At 48.1% G+C, this 25342-nt stretch overlaps 2 long non-coding RNA genes across 2 annotated transcripts; one reads left to right on the top strand and one right to left on the bottom strand.

Moving 5' to 3' along the window:
- Nucleotides 1-3191: 3191 nt before the first annotated feature.
- Nucleotides 3192-8101, bottom strand: LOC123587861. Its single transcript, XR_006707568.1, has 2 exons — nt 7498-8101; nt 3192-4083 (listed from the first exon to the last, which is right to left on the bottom strand). It is a non-coding gene; the product is annotated as an uncharacterized LOC123587861 (long non-coding RNA).
- Nucleotides 8102-19296: 11195 nt separating this feature from the next.
- LOC123588206 lies at nt 19297-24244 on the top strand. Its single transcript, XR_006707748.1, has 3 exons — nt 19297-19528; nt 23532-23642; nt 23937-24244. It is a non-coding gene; the product is annotated as an uncharacterized LOC123588206 (long non-coding RNA).
- Nucleotides 24245-25342: the final 1098 nt, after the last annotated feature.

Genomic DNA, 25342 nt, shown 5'->3' with positions numbered 1-25342 from the left:
CAAGTGGGAATGAGGGACAGGGGTGCCTGAGGCCATCTCTGCGTTGTCCCTGAGCCTGGGAATGGCCCACAGCCTGAGGCTCCGGGTCGGGGTGTGCCACATCAGTTGGCCGGGTCACTCCGCGCCTGGGCGGTAAGGCCACCCCCCTCTGGACCCCGACACTAACTCTGGGATGTTCCCTCCCTTCCACTTCACGATTATGGTGTTTCGCTGCTTTTGACTTTCTCTGCATTATGAACACTCCCAAGGAAACACCGTCATATGAGTCATCTCATAGTCCACAGGCTGTCCCGCAGAGTCCCTTGACAGAGCAGACAGGTGACCAGCTTCTACCTAGCCTGGGCTATGAAGCAGGAGGTTCTGTGGAGTAATCGGGCCAAGGAGGAAGGCCACAGGTAAAGGACAGACCTTCGGATTTAGGAGACCCATGTTGACCTGCGGTTGCCCTTCTAGAAAACTCCAGGGCCGTTCTCAGTCTCAGCTTGTCACCGGTGGAAGGAGCCCCACGCCTGTCATCTTTGCCGTGTTGCACGGATGGGACGAAATAGTGTGCGAGGGGGTGACCTGTATACCACAGAGCCCTCTATCATCACTTCCTCAGTGAGTGATCTTTCCAGAAGGACAGACGAAAGAAAGTCAGAAAGAATTAATTATTTCGGGGTGGGGGAGGCTGGCTCTCCTCCTGACAGTGGATGATGCCAGGAGGGAAATAGAGGAAGGTGGAAGGAGAGGCCGACCTCCTCTTCGGATGGAAGTTTCTCGGGACCCTCGGGACCTTGGAGCCGTTACAGTGTATCATCGGTGTATGGACTGCACTCCCCGTGGTGCCCTCCAGCAAGGGGCTTGGAGTTGTTTGGCACAGTTCGGCTCGGTGCTGGAAAGGATGTCAGACACATTTCACTTAAAAGTATACGCAGGGCCTAGGGCAGAGCCGGGCACGTGGGAGCCTCTTAATACATATTTGTTTGATAAATGAATGGTTGAGGGGCGCCTGGGTGGCGCAGTCGGTTAAGCGTCCGACTTCAGCCAGGTCACGATCTCGCGGTCCGGGAGTTCGAGCCCCGCGTCAGGCTCTGGGCTGATGGCTCAGAGCCTGGAGCCTGTTTCCGATTCTGTGTCTCCCTCTCTCTCCGCCCCTCCCCCATTCATGCTCTGTCTCTCTCTGTCCCCAAAATAAATAAACGTTGAAAAAAAAAATTAAAAAAAAAAAAAAAGATAAATGAATGGTTGAATGATCGAATGACCTTGTTTCTGAGGGTTGTTCCAAACCTTGCAGTTGGATTAAACATATACGAGCTCGTTTAGCCAAGTCTCGGGAGAGAAGCTTCAGGCCCGCACAGAACCCACTCCTTACTTTAAACGCCTCTCAGAGAAGAAAAAAATGTGTTTCAAACAAGAATACCCAGCTGGTCCAATTTTCCCGGAAGCTGCTTGGGTTTAGAATGTTCAGATTCGCTATGGCAACTCACACCTAGTTCGTGTGTAATTTCCTGATGGTAATTCATTGAAACATAAGGAAAAAGAACCTCGCATGCACATGAGGTAATCAGCCTCGACCGTGGTGAAAATCCATAGAGATCGAACACGTCCTAGAATTTCGGGAAGGTCAGTGAAGCCACGTGAACGTTTATTAGAAGATTGCTTTTCTTGTGATGAAGAGTGAGGAACCCGCACGCCTTAATTTTGCTCCTAGAACCCTGTGGTTTATTTATCCTAGATTTGACCCACTTTTTGCTTCCGTATCTCACACTTCGCTCACTATTCAACTCAATACGCACGGGTTGAACATTACCGCACGCCTGCCATTGTGGTGGGTGCTCTGGGGAGCACTGCCCTATTTTTTATTGGCTCCAGAAATCAAGAAAGTTCATCTTCAGCTAAAGTATTGAACAACCGCGTGTGAGGGGCAAAGTCTGGGTGATGTACTGGCTCTGAGCGCCAACAGGCCTGAATTCGCTCCGGGATTCCGGACTGGGAACACACACTGCTATAACATAAACCTTCTTGCCCAAACCGAACGGATGCCAAGGCATTTATCGAGCGGAGGGATTGCCTAACAGTAGCTATTTAGTGTGATAATGGCGTTTGACAGTTTGCACACAAACACCATTGTCACACTCCACAGCTCTGCTAAGGAAAATCTGGAGCCACGAAGGTGCTAACATCACCTCCACATTCCACCATTGCCCGTGGCCACCATCAGGGAAGCTTCCCAGCTCCACAGAGTGACCTGAGCAGAGAAAACAGGGGTCACGACCGGGGAGCGTCTTGAGCAACAGGAAGACAAAGATGTCAGGCTTCTGTCGGGAACAGTTGAGCAACCAAAGGGACCCGCTGCCTTGTGCTTGGTTACCACCCCCGCAAAGGCCTCCCACCGGCAGAAATGAAACACCCTATGGAAGTGGATGGGAAATCTGTTTGCATCAATTTGCTAAGAGGGTTAAGAGCAAAAGAATCCCGGGGCGCCTGGGTGGCGCAGTCGGTTAAGCGTCCGACTTCAGCCAGGTCACGATCTCGCGGTCCGTGAGTTCGAGCCCCGCGTCGGGCTCTGGGCTGATGGCTCGGAGCCTGGAGCCTGTTTCCGATTCTGTGTCTCCCTCTCTCTCTGCCCCTCCCCCGTTCATGCTCTGTCTCTCTCTGTCCCAAAAATAAATAAACGTTGAAAAAAAAAAAAAAATTAAAAAAAAAAAAAAAAAGAATCCCTAGCGGGAACTGATTTTAGGAGACAAAGACTCCGTGGAAGACCGTATTATAAACTGTAATAATATGACCAGATCGATGGGTCCTCCTCAGCTCTTACCTCCTCGTCTATCCCCATCCAGTGCCAGCAAATTCTGCAGTCTAAGGAGATTGACATTATTTTGCATGGGGATGTGGCGTTTGAATGTGCTGTAATTTACTCTCAGGAACATGTATCGGATGCGAAGGCATCCAATGGTGCTCAGGGTTTAAATCTTATTCGCCATAGTCATTTTCCACCGTAGTAGTGGGTGGGAGATGAAGGGAGGTAAGGAGAGGGGGGGAAATGGAGAGAGAGGAACTGTTCAATTTTTTGTTAATAATACTCATTTTCTAGCAAAAGGGAGCCTCCTATGAATCAGTCCCTTCTGTTTTCCTGGGTTTCCTGTTAAAAATGGTTTCTAACTGCTATTTGAACTCCTGCCCACGATGGAGAAGAAGAGGAAATAAACCATTTTCACCTAATCCTTTATTTTCCCCCAAATGCTAGGAAAGGCAAAGGTTGGGGGCCGGTTTCTTTTTACCCCCAGGATAACTGAGTGGTTACCGTTTGGCCAGAACCTTGCTGTGGCCATAAAACTGGCTCCTTTTTAACAACTGAATATGCACGCTTTGGCATTTTTTTTCGTAAAAATGGCTCTTATTCATATGCAGACCACGAAATCACCCTCTTCAACCTAGAATGTGCAGTTATTAGCACATTACAAAAGTCTCTCAGTCTCCATGGGATTGGATGTTGAACCCTGCCTCCTTTTTTCCTTACCTTCTTGAGTGTGTTGATTTGCTTACCCTCCTGTGAAGCGACTGACTTCTTCTGGTTCAGTCCGAGACTCTCACTTGCCCTGACAGGGTGCGGTCATTTGCAAGGTAGCAGGAACGTGCCACATGGCCCACTGGTAGCCCTGCTCTCTTCAGATGGCTTTGCCATGACTCACACCGAATACAAACTCTAGAAGTCCAGATGGCCCCCGTCATGCCAACTCTTGGCACTCTGGGCACAGCCATGGTGGACACGCTCTTGTCATGAACTATCTAGGGTTCCTCCCCCATAGTCAGGCTCATCTGCTCTGGCTTTGCCTGCGGGACTTACAACAGAAACCCCCATTTCCCGGTCTCTCATGGGATGTTGTTGACCATGACAAGAGACTCCAGAAATGTCCTGGCCTCAGTTAGGAAGAAGCACTGGGAGGTGAACAAGTCACTAGTTAGAAAGGTCTCCGTGCTTGCAGAACTCTCCATCTGGCAAAGGCTTGGACCCATTTCACCTCTCAGGCTCTCACAGCGGGGTCTGAGCATGTCTCCACTTCTCCGGGTGGCCCCTGGTGCCTGAGGCGTCTCCACAACCTGCAAAAGACAGAAAAGGGAAGCAAGAGTAAACAGGGGAGAAGAGAGGAGGAAGTTAACGCGTTCCAGGTAAAGCTTGCCAAACCACTTTCTATTTACCAGAACTTCTATTTCTTTGGTCCAAGAAATTGTCTCAAGGAAAAAGCCCTTGAATTTGGAGAAAAGATTTTCTTGTCTACCAATTTGTAGACAACCTATAAGGTTGTCCACAGAGGCACTGTGTATAACAGCAAACATTACAAGCAACCCAAATGGCCAACGAGAGGAAAAAGGTAGGTAATACATGTAGAATATAATCTAGTCATTGAAGGTGACATTGTAGAAAAACGGTTGCTGACTTGGAAAAAGATTCAAGGTATTTTATTGAATGAAGCAGGTCGTTTACAAAACATACCATTCGTAGTATGAGCTCCTTTCAGTGAAAAGTGCATATAAGTCTGGGGCAAAAACATCAGATGTTAACCCTCGTTATCTCTGAGTGGTGGAATTCTAGTTTGGCTTTTTCCCCCCTCCTTTTTGCTTCTCTGCCTTTGTTCATTTCTGCAATCAATGTGGTACTTTCATAATGAGAACACTAATTAGAATTCAAACAATTTTTTTTAAAGATTTTCTTTCTTTCTTTCTTTTTTGGCGGACTCTGTAATAAAAATTCCTTCTTGCAAAAACACTGTTCTGAAATTGGGAGGTTAGAGCTTACAGTTCTTTGGGGCCAAGCTTTCAAAGTTAGTGCTGTGCAGAGAGAGAAGCTTCAGGCTAATTTCCTGGCAAGTTATTAGCGAAAGACTTTATTATGCAGAACAACAATTTTATCGTCTTATTGCATCCATCGAAAAACACGTATTTATTGAGTGCCTATTATGTTCTCAGCCTTGTGAACGATTTTTAAACATAGAATGGCCCTCAGCTTTCATTATTTCTTTGTTTCCGTAGGAGAGGTTAACATGTCAATTGGCAAAACAGTATAAACAAGCAAGTAGAATGTTTTCAGTTGTTTTCAAATGCCATCCAATAATATACCATAATTGAAAAAATTAGCAGTGGTTAATGCCAGGATCTACTTGGATCTTTTTCTTTTTTTTTTTTTTTTTTTTTAATTTCAAAGACATTTCTCATTGGGCAGCTTGCAAAAAAAATCTTTTGTTCTAGTATTTTCAAATTTAACAACTGCCCTTAAATAGTACCAGTTAATAAAGAACAGGATGTTTAGAAGCAGGTTGGGAAATGATTACACCTGTTACTTCCTGTAAAAAAAAAAAAAAAAAGTAATGCATGAGGCAAAGACGTTGAATGTTATTCAGGGTAACGTGGGCAAATGCCAGCATAGTTTTCTGCAGCTGGAAAGGCCCTGAGGGGGGCGCCTGGGTGGCTCAGTTGGTTAAGCGTCCGGACTTCGGCTCAGGTCATGATCTCATGGTTCGTGGGTTCGAGCCCCGCGTCGGGCTCTGTGCTGACCGCTCAGAGGCTGGAGCCTGCTTCAGATTCTGGGTCTCCCTCTCTCTCTGGCCCTTCCCTGCTCGTGCTCTCTCTGTCTCTCTCTCGAAGATAAATAAAAAGCATTAAAAAAATTAAAATAAAATAAAAGGCCTGAGGATCCTTACTTCTGGGATCCTCTTACTTCTGGAGAGAGGTCGCGTGTGAGGCATTCCTAAATGGCCGTCTATTAAAATTAAATTTCTGTGCCGTGTCCCCCTCTCTTGTTCCTCGCCATCCCAACCTGGACTGAATGTCTAGACGTTTTTAGTTGCTGTGGTCAATTCAGAATGCAGTTTTCCCACTGAGCCCGGGGTGTGAAACACAGGCTAGCCTGGGTTTGCTCCCTTTTTTATGTGATGGATTTCTTTTCACAAATGGGGAGGGTGAGTTCATTAAGGAAGAGGCCTTTGCAACTGTATTCGTTATGCGTTGCGACTCCTTTCTAGTTGTCTTAGATTCCAAAGTACCAGATAGACCCCAAAACTCGCCATTCTTTCTCACAACGGATCTGGGTGCGAGCAGCTTGTCTTTGCTTTTAGATTTTGTTTCCCACCGGCTGAGAATGTTCTAGAGCCAACCCCAGAGGACTGAGTGCTTGCTGGGTCTGTGAAGTGTCACCTCACTGCAAACCTAACCCATCAGCATTAAAACCAAACATTTCTTTAAAAGCAAAAGATAGGGGCGCCTGGGTGGCGCAGTCGGTTAAGCGTCCGACTTCAGCCAGGTCACGATCTCGCGGTCCGGGAGTTCGAGCCCCGCGTCGGGCTCTGGGCCGATGGCTCAGAGCCTGGAGCCTGTTTCCGATTCTGTGTCTCCCTCTCTCTCTGCCCCTCCCCCGTTCGTGCTCTGTCTCTCTCTGTCCCAAAAATAAATAAACGTTGAAAAAAAAAAATTTAAAAGCAAAAGATAAATGGAGATGCTTTTTCTGAATTCCAAATTCACAATTACTGTCATTTCAAACAGACGTATTAAAGGCATCAGCTTGATTCTTCTAGGCTGTTATAGTCTAGATAAAGGCAAAGGAAGTCAGTAGCACATACCTGAGCCTTGTCATTTTGAAAGTACATGGAAATTTTAAAATAGAATGTTCTTGTCAACAGAGAGCAAAGACCCATTTCTTTCTCTTTCTTTCTTTCTTTCTTTCTTTCTTTCTTCTTTCTTTCTTTCTTTCTTTCTTTTTTTCATTGCAATCCATCTACAAGGGAAACATCTGGAAAGCTCCTTATGCCTGCATTTATCATCCACATTTATTGCCCACCAGGAGTGAGGGAAGGATCATCGGGAAAATTCTCAGGCAAGTTGGGGTCTCAACAGGCTCTTTTTAAAGAGAATTGCGGAGGCTTGGGGATTCCTAGAAACTGGTTTTGTTTCTGTGCAAGCGTCCAGCTGTTTTCAGGGCTGTCCAGGGAACCAGAGGCTGGACAGAACGACTCTGAGGCTGGCGTTCCAGAAGCACCAGAACGAAACACGGGGAGCCTTGCTGGCATGCTAGCCCCAAAGCATGGGGAAGGGGCAGGATTCCTGGCCAAACAAACCCCCTCATTCCAATTATCCTGCTGGTGGGGTCTTGTTTGAAGGCCTTGGTGTTATTGTTAAATCAGACCATCATAAAACAGGAAAGGGCTCCGTGTTGGCCCGAGGACACAAAAGTCCAGGCCGCCTCTGGGCCCTCGACTCCCCCCTAGCTGCCCTTTCCGCTGCTGGAACCCCCAGAGAGGTGTTCGGCTCTCTCGGGCTTTCTGAGGAAACACAATCATCACTGCAGACAAACTCAAATAGGCTGTGGTTAGGTAACACTTCCCGCTGCTCAGGTGCTGTGCGGGTTTCTTTGGAAACCCCTGGGACTCGGCACACCTCTGTTTCTGAGAGTCTGTGGCCCCCCCAAAGAACAGCTCGGTTCACACAGGGGAGTTGTTAGGTGCTCGGGGAGGGGACGCTTACCTTCCAGTCCGTGTCTGTCTTGCCTGGGCCCGGGCCTGGGCCTGGACCTGGGCCCTTCTCTGGCCAGTGGACGGCACCTTCCAGCCCCCCACCACCCCCCACTTCTGCTGGGCTGTGCCGGGCCGCCTGGGCGTAAGCCCCGAGCTTCTGTGGGTTTTAGGTCTTTCCCTCTCCCTTTATGGGATCCGGGGTTTTAAAGTAAACAGTTCTGTCTCTTTCTGATAAGTCACATTAAATTATTGATTGGGAGGCAGGGAGAGCATGACCTTAGCCCACTAAGTCATCGTCACCTTTGGTCAAGCACGCTAAGCCAGACCGGAAAGCCCAGCGCCCCCCTCTGTCCCGTGGCGGCGTGAGGTACAGGCAGAAACGGAGGCCGTCGGGGAAAGCCGGGCCCGTTGTTCCTGGTGAACACAGGCTTCCGCTCAGAAACCCCAGCGTTTTACTCTTTCCTTACAGGAACACCGACGTTTAGGACATTGGCGTCTCCTCAGATTTCTTAGCGTCAGAGAAGCCACTTGGTTATAGGAACCTTTAAATCAAAAGATATATTCTTGACTCATCCTACTGGGAGCTCTTGACCGATATTTGGCAGCCAGGCTCCTTCTCCTCTCGCACGGGTCATTTCTGACGTAGTTCCAATCTATTTGTTCACACCAACAATTATTTATTAAACCCCTCCTTATCTGCTAAGCTCTGGTAATGCAATGGTGAGCAAGACCGACAGAGTTTACAGACTGGTAGGGGGGACAGTAAAGTCAACCGCCGCGGGGGCTGCCGTCGGTCCTAAACGTAGTCTGTGAGCTGCTATTATTTTTATTTTTAAAATTCATTTGTTTTTCTTTCTTTTTTTTTTTAAGTTTTTTTTTTTTATTTATTTTTGAGACAGAGAGAGACAGAGCATGAACGGGGGAGGGGCAGAGAGAGAGGGAGACACAGAATCGGAAGCAGGCTCCAGGCTCTGAGCCATCAGCCCAGAGCCCGACGCGGGGCTCGAACTCACGGACCGCGAGATCGTGACCTGGCTGAAGTCGGACGCTTAACCGACTGCGCCACCCAGGCGCCCCAATTCATTTGTTTTTCATCCCCGTATAATGACCGTATAGTGTGGTATCAGCTTCAGGTGCCCAGCATAGCGACTCAACGATTCTGCACGTCGCTGCTGTTACTTTTAATGCCTCTGATCATTTCTTTCCCTCCTCGGGCCACTTGGTCATTCTGCTTTCTTGAGCTGTTTGTCACCCTCTCTGGTAATAAATGCAACGTGAAATGAGGGCTGGTTATCCCGGTCCGAGCTCGTGGCGATCCGAGGCACCGTGCGGCCTTAAGTACTAGGTGTTTTCCTTTCGCCCTCCCCTAACTCTTAGATACCCCCCGTTTCTTTCCAGGTGAAAGCAAAGATGCTGTGGCATCTTTTCCTCTAAGAACTGGTCCCAAGAAGTGACCCCAAAGAGTCGCCTGCTGTTGGGTCCCGCCACTGCTCCCTAAGTGCCTGGGGGGGGTCCCCTCCCCTGGTGGCCCGAGACCACCTGGGGTCACCCTGCAAACTCCTAGAAAAGACCAGTCTTACCCAGGAGGGCTGAGGGGTTTGGCTGTGACCTTCCAAAGGCCGACACATTCCTATGGCAAAAGCCCAAATACTCATCCCGAGATGGGAAGCTTCCGGAGCCCCGTGGAAATCGCCAGGGCCTGTGCACTGCAGCTTTGTTCCACGGCTGTGGCGGCAGCGTGATATTGTGAAGTTTGTGTGGCGGGCACTGCCTGTGGTTAACTTGCTTCTTAGTTTTCAAACTGTTCTCCTGGTTGCAACAATCGTATTTCTTTTCAGAATCACTGTTGGTTTTTCTCCTTTAAAGGGAAACCGGTTCCCCCAGAGCCTCCCAAGGAGACATTCTTTCAAAGGGCAGGACAAATCCCTCACTCCTGAGCTTCACCGCAGAAAACATCTGGGTCGTTTTCACCAGCTTCTCTGGTCCATGCAAGTTGCATTTTTCCCTTTGCTTGGAAAACCGTGACGAGGACGGATGTTCAACTTTTAGATGATTTCCTTGAAATTCCCAGGCATGGCATTTGCAAGGATTCTGGACTTCAGAGAAAGGATAAATTATGTCCTATTTAGAATCTTCAACAAACTTCTTCCAGCAAATGACACAATCTCCACCTTAGCTGCCTTTAAAATTGACTTAAAAACATTTTTTTAAATTTTTTTATTAAACGTTTATTTATTTTTGAGACAGGGAGAGACAGAGCATGAACGGAAGAGGGTCAGAGAGAGGGAGACACAGAATCCGAAACAGGCTCCAGGCTCTGAGCTGTCAGCACAGAGCCTGACGCGGGGCTCGAACTCACGGACCGCGAGATCACGACCTGAACCGAAGTTGGCTGCTCAACCGACTGAGCCACCCAGGCGCCCCTAAAAAATTTTTTTTTTAAATAAAAGGGGATGCATTCTTTTAAGATAAGATAGACTGAATCCTGCAAGTTTGAAGTTCAACTTGGCATGTCTGCCTCCCTAATGTTTGTACTCAGGCCACAAGACAGGGCTTCTGGAACAGTGAAAAACAGAAGCAGGTAAGTGTCCCCTGGTGGCAGCTGGAAAGACAGACCCCACCCCCTGTGGGTGACTCCGTTTTCTTCTCTTTTGGCCAGGAGCAGCAGACTTTTGGAAATGGAAAACAGCCTTCCGTTTGAGTGAAGAATGCCGAATTTTGCCAGGAGGGAAGCGGAAGTTTGGGAGCTGGAAATCCTGGGTTGCGTGTGAGATTCTTTGCCATGTGGCTTTCTGCCTTTGGACAAGACACTTTATATTTCTGGGACTCTAGTTTCCTCTCTGAGGAGCAAAGCTGGGAATACTTGCTTGTCATTCACTCTGAAACCTTAGGTGAAACAGATGAATTGGTTTCTATTAATGAGTAGAGAAGAACAAAGATGGGCAGAGAGCGATGACAAAGGGCATGAGCTGTTGGGCAAATTGTTGGTTTATTGGACTAAGACAGGAAGAGACTGAAGGAGTCGAATTTACCCGGTGTGGGAAAGGACCAAGCACAGAGGGACGGGAAGGATGCCGAATTGTGACAGCCCCAGATTTACTATCTAGAGAATCAAAATCGTTTTCAGACCAGTGTCATGGTCCAGGGCCCCAGTGAAAACACACAGTTCTGACAGCGAGTACTGGTTTTATCACTTTAAGTCCCACGCAGGTCACTTTCTCCCACTAAAGGTCCTGCTCTCATGGTGGCAACAGGCTCGGAACTCCGGAAGGCATGGGGGGCAGGAGCCTGTCGGGAGTGGGTGGAAGGCTAAATTAACACTAATTCCCTAATAGCATCTCATATGTAGCTCGTTTTCAAATTTCCCAAGTATCTCCAAACTCTTTTGTAGAGCTTCTTTTCTTTTCTCCTTTCTTTTTTGAAAACTACGATCTGGTCAAGACTTGTGCCTTGTCTTTGGTTTCCCCCCCCCCCCCCCCCCTCACTGCTTACATGACAAAACTAATCTAGATGCTCACAGCCACTGTCAAATGGTATGTTTCCATGATAGGTTTTCCAGGCATTGGCCACTCCTCTGGGACTCCTAACGAGAGAGGCCCAGATGCAGACCCTTTAAGCCTTTTTAAGAATACCAAGCAGCCTTGGTCTTTTTTTTTTTTCAACGTTTATTCATTTTTGGGACAGAGAGAGACAGAGCATGAACGGGGGAGGGGCAGAGAGAGAGGGAGACACAGAATCGGAAACAGGCTCCAGGCTCTGAGCCATCAGCCCAGAGCCTGATGCGGGGCTCGAACTCCCGGACCGCAAGATCGTGACCTGGCTGAAGTCGGACGCTTAACCGACTGCGCCACCCAGGTGCCCCTAAGCCTTTTTAAAAATCTTCAGGGGAGTCTGGGTGACTCAGTCCATTGGGCGCCTGACTCTTGATTTCAGTTCAGGTTGTGATCTCACAGTTCGTGAGATCGAGCCCCGAGTCAGGCTCCATGCAGACAGTGTGGAGCCTGCTTGGGATTCTCTCTATCCCCTCCCCGCCTCTGCCCCTCTCCTGCTCGTGCTGTCTCTCAAAATAAATAAACATTAAAAAAAAAAAAAATCCTTCAACCTGGCTTCCCTCTGCCTCATGAAATTGAGCAAATACTCTCTAAGTAAATCTTCTATAAACATCAAACAAGAATCTCCAATGAGACCTCATTCACTTATTCATCAAAGAAAAACTTGTTGAAGGCCAAAGTGTTCTCAGCACTATCCAGAATAATGCCAAATATTCTAGAGACTGGATATACAGCATCAAAAACCAAGCAACCAACGATATCCACTGAAATACCTTCCTTTGTGGGGCGCCTGGGTGGCTCAGTCGGTTAAGCGTCCGACTTCAGCTCAGGTCATGATCTCACGGTCTGTGAGTTCGAGCCCCGCGTCGGGCTCTGTGCTGACAGCTCGGAGCCTGGAGCCTGCTTCGGATTCTGTGTCTGCCCTCCCCTGCTCATGCTCTGTCTCTCGACAATAAATAAATAAATGTTAAAAAAAAAAAAAAAAAGTGAACCCTGAGGACACCAGGGAGAAGAGAAATTCCAGGCAGTGGAGCCTGCGTGCTTGGGTGTGTGTCACAGCAGGAGGAAGGTCCCTACGGCCAGCGTGGTAAGGAGAGGGAAGCGTCAGACGTCCCTTACCCTGTGGGATCCAACGCCACCTCCGGGCAGACAGTGTTAGAACTGAATTGTAGGACATCCACCTGGTGTCTGAGAATTGCCTGGTGGTAGGGAACTCCCCCCGCCCCGCCCCCCCCCACACAAAACACACTCATACACACTGCAAACTTACGGCCAGGATCTTAACCCCACACTTCGGACAATCCCAAATGCACTCCAGGTTCAGTCTCTGCTACAATTTCTTGAAGGTCAAGGCCCGTTCACAAAGCAATATATATACTTGCATGGCTTCCTCGAAACTGAACCTTGGCAGGAAATTCTGAGCCACTTGGTCCCTGTAGTAACCCGCCCTCTGCCTCCCTCGAAGTCCAGGGTCAGGCTGAGAAGTCTGGGGGAAGATCCTGGGTACGTGCTCCTTTTATGCACTGGGGCCGGCGTGCTCACCCCTGAGCGTGTTTCTCAGAGACCCCGCTTTGAGGGAGAGTTCTCTAAGGGCCACCTCCCCCTGCCACACACACACACACACACACACACACACACACATCCTTTTGTGCAGGTCACTTTCTCCCCCTTCTCCTCTCCTTGCTCCCTACCCCCCAGGGCCTTTCCCCCCTGGCTGGCACAGGGTGGCCTTCGAGAGCTTTGACCTCCAACCCCGGGTCTCCCCTGAGGTCTGTCCACAGCACCTCCCAACAAAAGCTTCTCTACTCTCATCGTCTCCTCTTCAGCCCGCACCCCCTCACCACCTGGCACACTCAGGTTTTGATAGAATCAACCCAAGAATTACTCTAAATGAAAACGGAGTTTAAAGTGATTTTTTTTTTTTTTTTTAATTAAGGTACTTTATTTGCCTTCCATCCTGGCTGCAGCTGCTTCTGTCGCACCTTCAGACCCGAGCGGAGTCGGCATGGGGTTTGTCTCGAACGACAGAAGCCAGAACTCACTCAGCCAGGTGCCCAACTAGCTCTTCGATCGGTGGTCTTATTGTCACACCTGGACTCCCGAGACGGCTTCATGCTGTCCCCCTTCGTTCCTCTCCTGTTCTCCTCTGTCACCTCCTGAGGTCGAAATGTCAGGCCAGGGGATCCGTGTGGTTACAACACAAATTCGGTCCAGGAGGGCTTGCGCTGAGCGCCCATCCTGGGCCTGGAGTGGACTTCCTGGGCACACTAGACAGACCGCCTGTGACTGCTCACATCAGAAGGGGGGCAAGGCCTCAAGGAGCCCCCCGGTGAATTCGAGACAGGGCTTTAGAACTGCTAACTCACCCTGTGTTCGAGGTGACATGCACACGAACACCGCAGCGACTGGTAGGGATGGGGCCCCGGGGTCAGAGCGGTGGTCTCGGACCTAAGGCGCAGCCAGCCCTCCACGGGAGGGAGGCAGTCGTAAAGCCTGGGCCTGGGCTTAGGCCAGGTCGTGCATTCACGAGCACAGATCCAAGCATTGCCCGGCCGTCAGGCTGAGGAGAAGGGCTTAACTCAGCCAGCCACGGGGAGCTGCTGGACCCAAGGTAGCAATGAGGAGACTTTATCTGCTAACGGTGAGCACAGGGGATGATGGGAGGCACAGGGGGTTGTGGGGGACACACAGGGCCGAGTTCCTGAGGATGAGCACAGGCGATGATGGGAGGAACAGGGGGTTGTGGGTGTCACACGGGGCCGCTCAAGCGCTCCTGTTGTGAGCACAAGGCACCCTGGGAGACACAGGGCTTTGTGGGAATTACACAGGGCTGAGCACCCGCCGTGGGCACAGGGCACAATGGGAGGAATGGGAGGTACCTCTTTCATAGTCTGCTTGGTATGTAAGTGGGAAGGGGAGGGAGGAGGCGGACCCAAGAAGCAGGAGTAAAATGAGAGTAGAGGAATTGGAAAGGAGTGGGCAGAGAGCAGTCAGGGGTCTTTGTTCCGAGAAATGTACAAGCAGTGGTTAAGAGCAGGGGGTTTGCAGCCAGAGAACCTGAAGTTTTGAGTCCTGTTTCTGCCCTTTCCTCTCTGGGTGAACTTGAGCCTAAATCTCCTAATCTGTAAAGTTCAGATAATAACACCTACCGTTCCAGACTATGGCCGGGATTAAATGAGATGATGTACACAAAATGTTTAGTATGCAGTGGATAAATATTACTACTCTTCTTAAGCAGCTATTACAGAAGAAGGCTTGAGAGGAGAGACCCTCCGTTGGTTTGGGGCGGTAGTGGGTGGGTGTAGAAATGATTTATCATCATGGGCGACCACGGGTCTATTCCTTAATGGCTCCTGCTTTCTCTGCAGCTGGGACCGTAGACACCAGTTGCTGAAAACTGCCTTCCTCACTTGGCTAAGGAAGAAAGACCTTGGGTCTGAGGTTTGGAACCAGCCTAGAGGGCAGATCGGGGTATTTCCCTGAGCCCCGAGGATTCCCCTCTACCCGAGTCTCCCAAACGGCCAGGGCAAGTTCCAGATGATAGAGGAAATACAAATCACGTGGGGGCTCCTTACTTGTCTGTTGATACCTTTTTGGCCACAACCATTCCTCCTCCTGTTGCTCAGATAGCTCCTTTGGCCCTTGAGAGGGACAGCCTGGGAGCCCCAGACACCATGTGGAGCCTTCTCAAACTCTCCCTGCCTTCTTTAGCTGCCTGGATCCCAGCCTGGACTGGATCAGAAGTCAACAGGACAGCCATGGCGGCCACAGTCCCCAGCGCCGGGGTTGGGCTCTCCTCCCTCGTTCTGCCCAGGCTTCCCTGTCCCTGGTTAACTGGCCCAGAAACAAATTAATGATCTTCCATTGCTTTACTTGGCCTGTGATAGACCATCTTTTTGCCCATGTCTCAGTTACGAAATACAACAAAATATCACACCCCTTCATCTACTCGTATCTTCCTTCCTGGCTTCTGTAAAGCACTTGGTTGTTTTTGCTTTGCAAGAAAATATGTAACTGTGATTGTTTCTCCGTGACAAAAAGAAATTTTTTATCACTAAAATAATACTTGGGTCCTTCTATTTTGTTTTCATGCTTCTGCGTAGAACATAACTTAAAAATTTTTTTTAATGTTTATTTTTGAGACACAGAGACAGAGTGTGAGTTGGGGGGGGCGGGACAGAGAGAGAGGGAGACACAGAATCCAAAGCAGGCTCCAGGCTCTGAGCTGTCAGCACAGAGCCTGTCGCGGGGATCAAACCCACAAGCCACGAGATCACGACCTGAGCCCAAGTTAGACGCTTAACTGACTGAGCCACCCAGGCGCCCGAAAATAACTTTTTATTTCGGTGATGAGTTATAACGTACTCTTGGAAGACATTGGAAATGGCAAACTCAAAACATGCTGTCCCAACTATGCAGGTCACTCCTTTGAGGAGACACCATGACCAGCAATGACGGAGCACTCGTGCGCACACGCGTGTCAATTACATCCTATCTGCCACCTGCCGCCTGGCCAAGAGCAAGGACGACGTGATTAATCCTAAAGGCATCCTAATTTCAGAGATGTTAAAACAGGAGGGGGAAAAGTGTGCTTTAAGAGACAAAACACAATTGTTTTTGCAAAAATACGATAGCTTGGCAACCTGTATTTTTCATTCAATATTCTCTCCTCAACATGCTTCCGTGTCAAGGAGTATCCGTATCAACACTCTTAAAAAATAACCTTGGGGGGCGCCTGGGTGGCGCAGTCGGTTAAGCGTCCGACTTCAGCCAGGTCACGATCTCGCGGTCCGGGAGTTCGAGCCCCGCGTCGGGCTCTGGGCTGATGGCTCAGAGCCTGGAGCCTGTTTCCGATTCTGTGTCTCCCTCTCTCTCTGCCCCTCCCCCGTTCATGCTCTGTCTCTCTCTGTCCCAAAAATAAATAAACGTTGAAAAAAATAAATAAATAAAAAAATAAAAAAATAACCTTGGATTCCATTTTATTTCATGGTGTTCCATTGGCTGAATTTATCATTCGCCAAAACCCTATTTTGAAGTAAGTCAGGGGCTTCCTTTTTTTTTTTTCAGAATTATTAACAATGATGCAAAGACCATCTTTACAGGTAAATAATTGCTCACAGCTTTTGTAATTTTTACGACTTTGATACATACTGTGCGATTAATGTTTAGTGTGATGTCACTCCTTGCTTATGAGATCTTAAGTGTTACACGGTGGGAATCACAAATTTGTTGTATCTATTGACAAACAGTTTCTCCTCAATTAGAAATGTCAGATTTAGCAAAAAAAGAAAAAAAAAAAGCACACGATACCCAAACTTTAAAATTTTAAATCAAATTTTAATTTCAGATGAATGTTTAGTATACATATGTCCCATGCAATATTTGGGGCATATTTATACCGAAACTTGTTCATTATTTATCTGAAGTGCAAATTTAACAATATGCTGTATTTAAACATTTTTGTTAATGTTTATTTATTTGAGAGAGAGGGAAAGAGCGTGAGCAGGAGGGGCAGACAGAGAAGGAGTCACGGAATCCAGAGCAGGCTCCATGCTCTGAGCTGTCAGCACAGAGCCTGACGCGGGGCTCGAACTCGCAAACCGCGAGATCATGACCTGAGCTGAAGCAACCTCCGTTTCCTACAAAAAAGCAGGGAATAACGTCATGACTCTCCTCAGTCTTGCTACCTAAAACAGCAATGGGCTGATCTACAGAAAAGGTTTTTACAAACTGCAAAACTCCACACTTTATAATCTGAACGTCACGGTAGAAGTCCCATGATGCCAGAAATGTAGACATACTGAATCTTCCCGGGTTTGTGCTGCTGGGATTTCTTCTAATAGTCACCTGCCCGGCACCCCCCATTCACCCCTTGCGCCCACAAGTAGAAAGCTACTCCACAGGCCATCAGAAAAACACCCACGGCTCTTAGGAATGGTTCACCTGGAGGCGGGGCACGCAGAAGACCAAAGAACACCGGAGAAGTCATTTCCTCCCAAAGCTTTAAGAACAGCGTTCAAATAGATTCTTACGTTTGAAGACCAGGATTTTAACGAGACCTGAGTTTATGGGGTGTCTTCTTCAATCCAGGTTGTGTAAAGGGCAACAGAAAGTAGCCAACAACCTAGCTGAGAGTTTGGAAAGAGGGGAAAAACAAATCAATTGACTTCATCTCATGTGTATTGGCTATTTTTTAATATTTATTTATTTTTATTTATTTTTTAAATGTAATTTATCGTCCAGGTGGCTAACATACACTGTATACAGTGGGCTCCTGGTTTGGGGGTAGATTCCCGTGATCCGTGGTTTCATACAACACCCAGTGCTCATCCCCACAAGTGCCCTCCTCAATGCCCATCCCCCATTTCTCCCCCTCCTCCACCCCCATCAACCAGCTTGTTTTCTGTATTGAAGAGTCTCTTATGGTTTGCCTCCCTCCTTCTCTGGTTTGTAACTATGTTTTCTTTTAAAAAAAATTTTTTTTTAACGTTTATTTATTTTTGAGACAGAGAGAGAGCATGAACGGGGGAGGGGCAGAGAGAGAGGGAGACACAGAATCGGAAGCAGGCTCCAGGCTCTGAGCCATCAGCCCAGAGCCCGACGCGGGGCTGGAACTCACGGACCGCGAGATCGTGACCTGAGCTGAAGTCGGACGCTTAACCGACTGAGCCACCCAGGCGCCCCTGTAACTATGTTTTTTTCCCCTTCCCTTCCCCCATGGTCTTCTGTTAAGTTTCTCAATTTCCACATGTGAGTGAAAACATAGGATATCTGTCTTTCTCTGCCTTATTGTGGCTGAATTTGTGAGCAGGGGAAAATCCCAGCTAGCAAAAGGAAGATAGGCTGTCAGCATTCTGGTGAAGCTGTGATGTCCCAAGGGGGCCAAGGAGCGCTAAACACTAGGTTGAACCTTCACAACAGCCTGCAGCAATTGTCCGGCTTGTGAAAATTTATAAAAATGTGTATAATCTGGGGCCAGGCAATGCATTCTTAGCAGCACGCAAAGCCTAAGACCAAGGATTTCTAACATTAGAGGATTAAAATGATAAAGTCAAAAGACAAAAAAAAAAAAAAAAAAAAATAGCAGTACAGAACTCGACTCCATTTCTTCCGTTTCCAGAGCATTCCTCGAAATCAGGATTGAATAATTCAACGTGAAAACTAGGAAGGGATACGAACGCGGAGTTTACAGAAAACACAAGGCCATGAAAACATGGTCAACTTCACTCCTGACTGTAGAAGGTAGATGATGTATCAATTCTCCGTGAGCAGCTAAGCAAAAATTAAAAAGCTGGTCAACATCCAGTATCGGTCAGGCCGCTCGCAGCCCGACCACTCTCAAACACTGTTGCCGGAAGCGTTGATGGTCTGCTTTTTAAAGGATAACTTGACAATATCTGTTAAAATCGCAAGTACCTCTCTCTTGGTCCAGTAGTTCTGTTACTGCAGATTTACCGCACAGATATATTCACAAAAGGACACGAAAACATGTATAGGAAAATACTCACCGCAGCACCGTTCATAAGAGCAAAAAATGGAAGCAAACTATCTATGGGAGACTGGGTAAGTAAATAATGGAGGCTTATGATATAACAACATAATAGTATAGCTATGTCATGTAATATTGTGCAGACATTTAAACCGAAAAAGGAAAAGACTAGAAATTCGGGTAAGGATGATGACTAGTGCCATGCTTCCCGAGTCCAAAATGTATCAGAATACATTTGGTATAAATAAAAAGGATCCGAAAAAAATACTTAGGTGCATGTTGTATATGTATTTATTTGGTGGAAATAGTTTACTTTTCCCTTTCTTTCTTAAAAGACACAAAGAACTTAACTGATGGTGGGCCTGCAGGGAGTGGGCTAGGGGCGGGGAGGTGGGGTGGGGGGCTTTTGCATTTGGGGTTTTACCTTGCTGTTCTTTAATTGCTCGGAGGGTCAGAAGCAGAGCTCCAAGGCCTCTGAACCTGGCAACAGATGCAGGAGGCCAGGGTCTCTCGTCGGAAGCTGAGAACAGAGGCAGCGAGACATCAAAGAACTGGGATCTCTGTATAGACAAAGGCCGGTTGGCTTGATGTGAGAGGTCACGGTGAAGCTGCAAACGCCAGCAGAGGTGACCTCCAAGTGGAAGCAGAGGGCTTTGACCCTCGGCAGTGCGGGGGCCGCTCAGAGCTGGAGTTAGGGGAGCTTTAACTTGATCCAAAAGGGAGGCAGACAGCTCAGCGTGTCAGCAGGAAGTGTCGGGGGCGTCAGGGGGATGTACTTGGAGGCCTGACCTAGTCCTGGGGTCATGAAACGGTTCGTCTAGGAAGCCATGTTTGGCATGAGCCGCTGAAGGAGGCGTAGGAATTGTCTAGGCAACAGCAGGGACTGGAAAGATACCAGGTACAGGGAACAGCATGTATGAACGTCTGAGACAGAGACCAGAAGGTGAGCCGATGGGGTTGGAGCAAATCCACTGGAAAAAGGCGCAGGATGAGGACACAAGGTAGGCAGGGTGCTCTCCCATGGGACTTGGGAAAGCAAAGGTTGGGGGTTCATCTTTATCCCAACAGCACTGGGAAGCTTTTACAGGGTGTTCATTTTACCAAGACAGGATCACTTAGTCAGCAGGGAGAAGAGGGGTGCGGGGAAGGATAAGAGAGCCAGTTTTGAGGCTCTGGTGAGGCCCGCTTGGGGGATGACCGCGGTGGGGACAAAAGAGCTGGTGCCACGTTGGGTAGAAGTTGATGGGTGTCCCTTGGGATCTCTGCTTCAAGAGGATGGCACCAGGTAGCACGACTTCCGTTCCGAGCTGCCTTGCAATGGGCTCGTGGGGATGGGCACCAAACGGGAAGAGGGGGAACAGATCCACAGATCTGAACGCTGGTCGTGGGAGCTGCAGACTCTCTGAGACATCGGCCTGCAGCCCACATCCCCATCTGTGCTCCTGGCCTCCCTCTTCTCCCTGCTGACTAAGTGATCCTGTCTTGGTAAAATGAACACCCTTTAAAAGCTTCCCAGTCGAGCCGGAAGACACAGAGAGGGTGATTATTTTTACGCATCAGCACTAGACTTCAGGGGGGACCGGCCACTAGAATGAGAACTGGTGAGTTCTGGGGGGGTTAATTTCCTTTGCAGGTATTGATTACATTGTTCTCCCCACCCCTCATTTGAGCCTCATTCTTACTTTTCACCAAGCGTGAAGGACAGGACTTTCCCTCGGCAAAATTGTGAATTAGGAGAACCTGAGTCCCCCGGCTTTTGAAAGTTCTCTCCTGCCTTAAGGACATCATCCCTTCCGAGTGGCAGGCGTGGGAAGCCTCAGAGAGGCTGCAAAGGCCTGAAAAGCCACATGCACACCAAGCCTTTGAATATATGTGGGTGCTGTGGTGATTGATGACATCGGCATTTATTGCGATGTCCCACTGAATTCAACATAACTTTGGCCATTATGCATTGTCTTCACCAATAGATTGGAAAAGTCTAACCTGTTATTATGTGGGTGGGGGGTTCTGTGGATTTTTTTTTTAAGAGGTCATTAGACTTAAGAACTACTAGTCTAGGGAGAAGGATCTGGTATAGGAGGCCGATGTGTTTTTCATTCCGTAAATAGTTATTTCACGCTTCCTGTGTGCAGAGCACCATGCTGAGGCCTCGAGATACTCATGAATGAAACACACATAGCCTCTGTCCTCAAGAAATGCACAGTCTGGTGGGAGACAGAGGTCAGTCAACAGCAGTTAGGGACTGGCACACTGGCGAAAAGCTGGTTTTCAGTAGCAGATTAGGTTGAGTTTTAGGACTCAGGGACGTGATGTCCTTCCTCCTTCCTCGGGGATATGGATGTTGAAAGAGGATCCTTGAGAAGGGTATAAACATTAGCACAAAGGTCTCTGTTCCTGCTGGTGGGATTTCAGGAAAGCCATTTAAATAGCTAGACTGGAAGACAAATCAGAACCTTTGCTAAAAGAATAAAATATTGTCCAGAGTATACATGTTAACAACCGATATCATCAATATACTACCCAGCTAGTGTCTGATATTGATTTATAGGCTGTGCCTGTGTGGGGGACTCTGTCTCCATATATTTAAAGATACACGTCTGAGAATTGCACCTGATGCTATTAGAATGTCAAAATAATGCTTATTGGGTCTGGAATGATGCTAGAGATTGGTGGCTATTAGCCGGTTGTTGGAATTTGAGCCTGACATGCACAGCAAGGAAAGCCCAGTGATAAAATTACCAATAATGGAAATAGAAGCCAAAACATTTTTTTTTTTTTTAATGAAAAAGGATTTGGGACCTAGCTGGGTGGGAAGAGATAGCACGTGAGAGTAAAGCATCACGTGTTGCTGATGGTAATAATACATGGTAGGGGCTTTCTTACTTAGACCATCAAGATCCTTCAAAAGTCATTGAAATCGTCCTGAAGGGTATTCTTCCTAATTGATATGACTCAAAGTGTATTTTTGTTGTTAACGATTATCGTGTTGGAAGGTATTCACAATACTCCCACTGGGGACCTATGTGCCAAGGCATGTGCTCTTGAGGGAGGCTCATCTGAGTACCATTAAGTTTGGCTTGATTGGGAGAAGCATCCAGACCTTCCATAAACCTTCTGTGTCTGTATTCATCCATTGGGTTGGTGTCATAGCATACTTGAAGGTGAAGGAGAATGTTTCAACCAGTCATCGTAAGGCGGAGAGGTCAATTTCTCTGAAAGTCATACAGCCTTGCTGTGAGGCATCCCAGATCAGTGGAGATCCGCTCTGGATGGTAGACACTTTGCTTTGTGATGAGTTTCCCCCACCTGGCTGCCCTCAGTTTTCTCAGTGGTGGCACGCAGAGACTGGTTGACATAAGCCTCCTGAAGCTCTAATATTGGGGTTTTCTGATTCAGTTACTCTGTGGCCAGTACATTGCGCCTCTCACCCTCTCCTCCTAGCTTCCCTTCTCCTCCCATGAATGTCGGTCGCATGGGGCGGCTGTATGTTTCCGGCCAGGTTGGGCAGGGAGGATTTGTCACAGAGAAGATCGAGATGCATTAGGATCCCTTAGCTGTTTACAGACAACGGTCCATCACTCGGTCATTCTCTGTCGGGAAGACAAGCTGTATCTTCACCTGTCCCTCGGGAGGGACAAACAGCATCGGGCAGGTAAGGGGTCAGTTCTGGCCCCTGACACTTCACTCTGGTATCTAAGCCACGACGAAGCAGAGTGGACGTGGCTAGAAAATGGCCTGACGCTGAACAAGGGTAACAGCCAGCCTTGTCTTTAGAAAGCTAAAGAGAAGCCTGTCTTTGCTGACCAGAAGGCCAGAAGACAGGGGCCAGAGGCCGTTACGGGGGCTCCAACACATCAAACCACCTTTGCAAGCTGTAGTGAGGGGAGGGGGGAGGCAAAGACGGAGACCTCCTCTCTCAGACCTCACGATCTTTTTGGAGAAACCAGACCCCTGCCAGTAGAGAGAGCATTAATCATTGCTGGCACCTCACCGGGCTGTATGCTAGAGAGTCAACAGGTTACCCGGGCGTGGAGATCAGCAAACCTGGGCAAGTGCCTATGAGCACTTGGGATTGACTCACGTGCTTGGATTTGACTTCCCCTCAATGAAATGCAAACGTATCTTGGCGCCAGCCTTAAGGTCATTGTGGATTCGGGGGCGTTTCTGCTGGCTTCACCCTGGCAGGACGGAGAGGTGGGTAGAGCTGGTCTCAGAGCTTCTCATGTCTCTTGTGGCAGCCACATTTCTTCTCCTGGGCAGCTCCCAGTGCCTTGAAGCTTCTCTACAGGCACCAGAAGCTTCTCTACTATTCACCCCACGTGGGCAACCCTCTTGCCTCTTGCCCACTGTGGAAATGTACTAGCTCGGGGTGCATGGCTGTCTTAGTCGATTGAGTGTCTGACTCTCGATTTCACCTCTAGTCATGATCCCAGGGTCATGGGATCGAGCCCTGTGTGCTGCTCTGCGCTGAGTGTGGAGACTGCTTAAGATTCTCTCTCTCTCTCCTTGAGAGAGAGAGAGAGAGCGAAATCTAGCTTTATACAGTGTTGGCAAGGGTATGGGGAACAGGCATCTTCTTCTACCGCTGGTGAGAATATAGACCAGTACGGATTGCAAAGCAAATTATCAGGTTTACAAAAGCCCATATCTTTTGACACAATACTACTTTTAGGAATTTCTCCTACAGATATGCCCCAAATCGCAGTATTGCTCACATAGAAAAAGATTAAAAACATACCAAATATCTATTAGAAAGACACTGGTCAAATAACATAAGGCATATTCATAGAGAGAAATATTCTGGGGCCATTAAAATAATGTCAGATGTATTGGTGTTTTTTTTTGTTTTTTTTTTTTTAAAGAAACCTGTGAATCAGTCTCAGAGATCTATTATTCTGCTCAAAGTGTTAGTAAAAAACCCAGAATGCTTGGCTGTGTGTATAACCTGTTTCCATTTTAGTAGAAAAGGGAAAAGAGTTAAGTATGTCTTTATTTGTCTGGCAGGATGTCAGAGAAGTTGCTCATGAAGGTTGCCAGGGAGGAGGACAAGAGATGCCTGGGGTTTGGGGAACAGTAGAGACATCTCGGCTAAGCCTTCATCTCCAGAGGCCCCTGGTAAGTTCCAGTATCTGGGCTGAGAGTATGACCCATTCATCCCTTAGCACTTCAAAGTAGACTGAGCATTGTTCCAGCAATAAAACAGAATGAGAAAGGATCAGATAGCAAATCTGGTAAGATTTCTGACACTACGGGGGGGGGGGGGGGGAGGTTGATATTAAACCGATGTGGCTCAAAACTGGAATTATAAAAGGCAGCATGCATCAGTTGGTGGGGGCTAGACGGAGAGAGGGCGCATGGTGGGGTTACTGTGTATTTCCGTGGCATCCAGGGGCTCCCTGTTCCCTTCAGGGCACGCGGCTCCCAGGAATGTGTGTGGAAGAAAGAATCACCCTCAGAATTAGAAAAAGAATCTGAATCTGGTTCTCTGCTCTGCCACTTACTGGCTGTGTGACATGACTAAGGCAGCTCTCAGACCCAAGAGTCCTCATCTACAAAGTGGCTGTGATGTTTGAATGAGACAGCCTATGGCCAAGGATTTGTACATGAGTATGTGAAATCTGTGCCCAACGGAGACAAGCGTTTCTCTACTTCTCCCCCTTTCCATAGGCTTTTGGTTTTTCCCTCTGGTTTAAGGATATTAAATCACTAGCACCTTTTATTGTAAGCTGTCTTCTTTAGAAGTTGGTGACACGTGGCTACCAACTTTGTTTTAGAACATGGTAACACGCGTTTTCCCTTGGCTGGCACCGATGCCCCCTTCGTCTACTGTGTACCCCAAGTTGATGTCCGTTTCCTTGCTATTTTGTTCATTACTCTCTTTTGCTAAATGGATGTAATTTGCCCTTCTCTTTCCCAGCGTAGGGGAGATGCTTATCTCCAACCGGGTGGCTGCTTTGAACCTTCACTGAAAGTGGGACCCCACGTCCCATTCCCAAGACAACCATTGTTAGTTCTCGTGTAGACCATGAACATAGACACAGGCATGTATGGTTTCGCCACCTTTTAAATACAAATCGACGCCATAGTGTCTAGTATTCTGAACCTTGCTTTTTTATTTCACAATGTATCTTCGAGATCACTTTGTATCAGTGCACAGAGAGACTCTTGACTCTCTTTCTTTGGTTGAGTAATAGAACGTTGTGAATTGTTAAAGGAGTTGGAGTTTTACAGAGGACTGGACATGTTTCAATAACGGAACCTTGAAAAATCTGCCCAAGTTGGCCTCAAGGGAGAGTAAAGGGAGATGATATATAGGCCAGCTGCAAACAATGATTTTGGGGGGACATTACGTTTACACCCCGTGAGACTTCTCCGTGGACCCCTTCCAGCCACCATGCATTCTAGGGGCAGGGTGGATCTTAATTTGTTTAAATAGGTCCCCGGATCCCTTCACCTGTTGCAGGTTCCAACAACGCTGCCATGCAATTCCCTACCCCAGCCTGGAGCCACGTGTTTGGTTTGAGTCGACCTGCAAGGAAATTCTCCAGAGCGCACCTCCGGACTTTTCTTAATCCAAACACAGCCCCTGCCTCTTGGAGGCCATTGTCCTTAGAACTCAAACCCTTTTGGCAGCTGAGTGCCCCAAAGCCAGACTGTCTGCTCCCCCTTGCTGGTGGCCTGAACTTGTTTGTCTCGGTGTGGGATTTGGGGGGCAGTCTCTTCACTCGGTCTAAGAGGGCTGGGAAAGGTGGAGTCCCAGGTCCTCCCGACAGGCCATTTCTTCCAGCGGCCTCGCTCTCGTCATTTTAGGGACC

This window comes from Leopardus geoffroyi, chromosome D3, assembly GCF_018350155.1.
Source record: "Leopardus geoffroyi isolate Oge1 chromosome D3, O.geoffroyi_Oge1_pat1.0, whole genome shotgun sequence".
In the NCBI taxonomy this organism is placed as follows: Eukaryota; Metazoa; Chordata; class Mammalia; order Carnivora; family Felidae; genus Leopardus; species Leopardus geoffroyi.
This window is presented reverse-complemented; position numbering and strand designations above follow the sequence as displayed.